Source organism: Peromyscus leucopus, chromosome 16_21 (assembly GCF_004664715.2).
Source record: "Peromyscus leucopus breed LL Stock chromosome 16_21, UCI_PerLeu_2.1, whole genome shotgun sequence".
Classification (NCBI taxonomy): domain Eukaryota; kingdom Metazoa; phylum Chordata; class Mammalia; order Rodentia; family Cricetidae; genus Peromyscus; species Peromyscus leucopus.
Genome location: NC_051084.1, coordinates 52,418,629 through 52,424,800, shown reverse-complemented (window position 1 = coordinate 52,424,800; position 6,172 = coordinate 52,418,629). Strand labels below are relative to the sequence as shown.

Here is a 6,172-nt window from a genome sequence, read left to right as displayed (position 1 = left end):
AAAGCAATACAGTATGAGGAATAGGCTGCCAAAAGCCTGCCAAAACATCAGGGATAGGCCCCACTTCCACAAGTATACCAAGCTATACATACAACTGTCACACATATGTAGAGGGCCTAGGTCAGTCTCATGTGGGCTCCTAGCTGTTGGTCCAGTGTCTATGAGCTCCTAGGAGCCCAGGTGAGTTGTCTATGTGGGTTCCCTTGTGAGGACCTTGACCTTTCCTGACCCTCTCTTCAACAGGATTCCCAGAGCTCGGCCCAGGGCTTGGCTGTAGATCTCTGCATCATTCTAAAGACAAGAGGAGGGAGTGATTTATTTTCTCTCCTATCCTCACATGCCCTTTCTGTAAATATTTCTTAAACAATTGACCTAATCCTCCTGACCTAGATCTCCCAAAGGAACATGGCCCCTAAGGAGGGCAGTGCCACACACTAGGCCCAGGGTTAAAGTTCCCATTCTACTTCTGACTTCTGACTCACCAGCCCAGAGACCTTAGGCTGTTCTTAGTCTCATGGTACTTCACCTTCACTGAACCCAAAAGTAGAGTATGCCTTATTGAGCTCGTGAGGTAATGTATGTACAACGATGAAGATATTACTGAACACCGTTTTTTAGGAGTAGTCCAGGAAGAATGGTGCTTCATCCCCCACAGGGAATTGCTACTCTTGCCAGTATTGGAAAAGGCTAGATTCCCCCATTCCAGCCAAAGAGGAAATTCTTCAGATGTCCATGGAAATCAAGACTAATTTCCTTTCCAGATGTTTTCTACATTGGCAACACTCTTCATGGTGATTAAAGACGCACCAGAGTATTACGAAACCAAGGAAAAAGGGAGCACTGCAGGGACACGGATAATCACCAGATTGCTTAAGGACATGGTTTGTGTAAATGTCAGGCTGGCATTTCGTCGTGGTGTATTTCAAGTGCATGTAATTTTCTGTCATGTAAGCTCATAACTGGATGCCATCCATTCCAATACAGCCAGCTTTCACCCTTCAACCCAAGGTTGTTCGATTGCCGTAGTGCTCAAAACATCTCAGTATGCCTCATTCCCCACCGCGTGAAATCTCTGTTTTCCAGCTCCTGGTACAGAAAGATGTTAAAATCCAATCCCAGAGGGGAGCGAGGTGACAGGGGTCTCTGTGACTGCCCCAGAAAGTGCTTAGGAAAAACAAGAACTCTTGTTCTGGGTTGTAGGCAGCCTTTGAGAAGGCTGCGTTTTTCCTTCTCTAAGAACTAATAAATTGTCTTTCCTTTAGCTCAGGGGAAGGCATCTCCTACCTTTTACCACTTATTTCAGCATCTATAAAGGGAAAAAGTAATGTTGGCACCTACAAGAATGTAGCACTTAAATATACTCAGCATACACTACAAAGTTCTTGAAAAGTGATAGATGGACTTCTATCTAATCCATTGGCATATTAAATTGTTATCTCTGTTCATCCATTCAGATAGTATTCCCAGCAAAGGAATGTTTACCATTCCAATTATAATGCTGGTACTGGTTCTTAAGAACAAATGAGTCATGTGAGCCAATGTATGTATGAATATGTGTGTATACAGATCCAGATACATTGCTTGTATAAATATATGTGTGCGTGCATGTATATGGGGAATATTTTAGGTCAAAAGTTTCATTATACTTAAAATTGCTGAGATGTTTATACTTAATGATGCAACCATTCTCTTAAGACATTGTGCTTCCTACCAATGATCAATATTGGCTTTTGTTTTACACAATTCTATAAACTGTTTATATGTATATTGTGCATACAGATATAAAATGCATGAATTCTCATACATGTATACATATATTAATACATAATTTAAGAAAATAATGTATTAGAGAAAATTATATCAGTTGTGGTATATACTATTAAGAGTCTGGCCAACGTTATCTCCTTTTTCATTAATACATTCCAGTTTTTATTTGGTGCACTTATATATCTACCTAAAATGTCTCTACCTCCCTTAAAGCAGAGTGTAACCATGGATAGAAACCATGATAATCTAATGTTACAGACGTTCTGGGGTATTATGGTAACATCTGAGAAACTTCCATAAAGGCAGTATGACCCTGCCTGCTTCCTTCCTGAACCCGAGGCCATAGGTGCAATTATTTGAATCTCAGATGCAATCTCGTATAAGGAGGCAATCTTGAAAATAGGATATAAAGCTAAGATGGAATATATATGAAAGGACAAATATCCTCTTGACGATAAAACCCCCAGAAGTAGACTTGCTACCAAGTGGGAAGTCATCTACTTTTCTCAAACCTCTGTTCTTATATATGATCATCTGTTACATGTGGCTAAACCTCACCCAACTGTTACAGTCAGTGAGTTCACCAAACTACCTATCCTGGAAAGTTTTCTTAACTCTTGTTTGTTTTGCTCATGTACTTAAACCCACACAGAGAGAAAGGAGTCCCCTGCTACCATCTTTACCTTAGTTCAGTATCAGGGCCTTTTAAAAATCATATTTATGAATCATATTTGTAACCCAAGAAAGTGTGGCAATTGTGTGATTGTAGATGAATTTCTAAATGGTCTTATTAAATAAAAAACATGGAGCCGGATATAGGGGTGAAAGCCTGAGAAAGATCAGGGAAATAGGGAAAGCCACAGCCAACCTTACCTCACCAACTCTGCAGCTTCCAAATGCGAGCTACTTCCTGTCTACCCATACTTTTATTGCCTTGCTGTTCTGCCATCTGATTTGCTCTTTCTGTCCAGCTACATCACTTCCTCTTCCTACACAGCTCTGTCACTTTCTGTCTGTCTGTGCAGACCTCTAGACCTCCATGGTTAACTGGTGTTGGAATTAAGGCATGTGCCACCACACCTGGCTCTGTTTCCAGTGTGGCCTTGAACACACAGAGATCTTACCTGCTAAGTAGTAGAATTAAGGGCATGTGCTAATGGTGCACAACTTTTTTGTTTACTTATAATGGCTGGCTTTTTTCCTCTGATCTCCAGGCAAGCTTTATTTATTTATTTATTTATTTATTTATTTATTTATTTATTTATTTATTTATTTATTTTTGGTTTTTTTTGAGACAGGGTTTCTCTGTGTAGCTTTGCGCCTTTTCCTGGAACTCACTTGGTAGCCCAGGCTGGCCTCGAACTCACAGAGATCTGCCTGGCTCTGCCTCCCGAGTGCTGGGATTAAAGGCGTGCGCCACCACCGCCCGGCAAGCTTTATTTATTAAAGCACAAATAAAATATCACCACATGTGATTTTAATGCAAGTATGCTAAGAAAACAGAAAATGAAAAGTTGTAGTTTTTCAAACTAGACAAATAATTTCTAGAAAACAAACTTAGATCTTCTCTTAAACTACCCTCAAGAGGCAGTGTCTAATGATCATATTAAATGAATTATTAAATTATTCTGTGAACTTTCACATCTTATTTCTTAGGGGGGTATGTATCTATTATTGTCTGCCTTCTGACAGAGGAAAAAGACTATTCACCCTCAGGCTCCCACTGTCTGCCTCCATCAGGAGAATACCATGAGAAGAACACTCATCTCAGAAGTCTGAATGTTCCCTTTCTTCGTGACAGTACTCTGTCATTGTTTAGCAACCCCCTCAGAGGCCAGCCTTCTAACACACACATTTCTCGCTTATTAAAAATGTCTTCTAAACAGATAGACTATAGGAAATGGTCTCTCCTGGATACACGGGTGGCAAATGAATTTTGTAAGCTGTGGGTAGAAATGAAAACCTCTGCAGTTTACCCTGAAGCTCACTAAGGGCTTTTCCTTTGCAGGTCTGTCAGATCAAACCCCTCCACAAAGACTCATTTTTGCGGTAATAAATGAATCCTGTCAGCTTCCACCACACCTCCTCCGTTATGCTTGGCTGGTTTAAGAACATTAATGTGATGCACCTCACAGCCACCAAGGGAGGGAGAGAACACAGCTGTGACATTGGTTGTGCATGAAAAACACTCTTCACAGATGCAGAGAATTGATTAGTGCTTTATAGTGAATCCCCACCACTGGAAAAGCCACAACGTTGGGATTTTAGAAAGAAACAATGGAACGTATTGATTGTTAGGAATGAGGTAAACAAGGGACCAGAGACACTGCCAGTAGTGTGACTTGCTAACTGTGCTACTCTGTGCTAGCAGCTCTTCTGCTCAAGTTATCTTTGTTCTGCCTTATGTGATATCCTGCCATTCCGTCTGTGTTGGTGAGTTTTATTTCAACCTGACACAAGCTGTAGTTACTTGGGAAAAAAGCCTCTCGAGTGAGAAAATGGCTCCTTAAGCTTGGCCTATAAACAAGTGTGCCAAGAAGTTTTTTTTTTTTTTTTTTTTTTTTTTTTTTTGATTAATGATTGATGTGAGAATGTCCTGCCCACTGTGGGTGGAGCAGATGGTCCTGGGTTCCCTAAGCAAGCAGGCTGAGAAAGCTTTGAGGAGCAAACCAGTAAGCAGCACTCCCCCAATTGCTGCTTTGAGTGCCTGCCTGCCTTGACATCCCTCAGTGATGGGCTGTCAGCTGAAAGTGGAAGATGAAATAAACTCTTTCCTCTCCAAGTTTGGTTACAGTCTTTATCACAGAAATAGAAACCTTTGAACTTGAAAGTGTTCTCTTCTTTCTCTTAGGATAAAAACTGCTTCAAATGATTAAAAAAAAAAAAAAAAAAAAAAAAAAAAAAAACCTGGCCTGAGCAGGCCTCAGCTCACCCGATAGCCCCCACATTACACACCCTCTATGAGAAAACTCTTGAATAAACATTCTCAATGTTGATCACATATGGTACCAGTCCTTCCCTCCAACTCTAAATCCCATGAAGACAGATACCATGTCTGCCTTGGGCAACATTGTGTCTACAGAACAGCATACAGCAGGTTAATGGTGTTCCTAAGTTAAAAATAATTCCAAAGTTCTTCAGCATACCATAAGAAACAGTCTGGGAAGAAATGAATTTTCATCTACTGAGTATACACTATAGCAAGGCTCTGAGCTAAATGCTTTTCTTTGATCTTTTTATATGATCTGTGTAATAAGGCAGTAAGGCATAACAGTATGCCTATGGCACAAATAGAGAAACTTGGGTCTAAAGAGTTGAAATAAAGCCTGGCATGGGGAGGCGGGAGGAGTCGTACCTGTAATCCCACCACTTGGGAAGTAGAGGCAGGAAGAGAATCAGAAGTTAAAGGGCATCCTTGTGTGTTCAGTTTGAAGCCAGCCTCAACCTTAGTTACATGGGACCATGTCTCCATAAAACATAAATTTTTTTAAGTTAAAATAACCAGTAAAAAAAAAATGATAGAGTTGGAGTTACCGAGGTACCAAGATGATGGTGCCCAGGTGAGAGTATACTGTTATGATACTAGCTGATTCCTTCTCTAGCAGATGCAAAATTCAGAAGACCAATGGTCACCAAAATTATAGGGGAAAGTTCTAAATATCTTGAAAAGAAAAGACTTTAAATATACATGGAGTTTTATTCTTTGGTTTCTCTAGAATACTGGTAAACTTCATTTTCAGAAAGTTTTAATATTCAATATGAAGCTTTGAGGACTCATGCATCATAGACTACACTTCCATTTTTGACTATCATCATTACTTATAAGATTGTCGTAACCAATGCTTTGCAATCAGGTATCATAAGCAAGGAAAACTTTGTTCTGAGAAGTTCACTGGTTAGCTTAGTACATGGTATTTTATATACAAGAGCCTTGGCTTTTTTACAAATCTGGACATTTGGCAGTCAGGTATACTGTTTCAGTGGTGCCAAAAGGAAGAGCTATTATACTCTGATGGTTATTCCTATGTCAAACTGGAATGAAAATAACAGCAGCTCCTCTACTGTTTCAAAAGTATTTGGAATATTTCATGGTTTGTACCATAATGCTCTATATGAGAAAAGCACTTGGAAATCTGTGCCTGAAGATTAATCAACGAATCAATATAATGGACTTTTTTTTATAATAAGGACTTAGGCATTAGTGAAAAAGTGAGAATTAACTGTGGTCCCTTTGCCTGGTTATGGCAGATACTCATTAACTATAAATATGTGGGAAAGATACAGCTGGTGAATGGTGGGTCTCCCCATACTCTTGAGCTTGGACTTCTTTAGCTCACTGTCTAGTTCACTACTGCAAACTCCAGAATACACAGTGTGTGGCAGCATGGCAAAGACTCCGAGAAGT

At 39.9% G+C, this 6,172-nt stretch overlaps 1 pseudogene; it reads left to right on the top strand.

The window, feature by feature from the left end:
• The first annotated feature begins 788 nt into the window (after window positions 1-788).
• LOC114690582 lies at window positions 789-5,917 on the top strand (annotated as a pseudogene).
• Window positions 5,918-6,172: the final 255 nt, after the last annotated feature.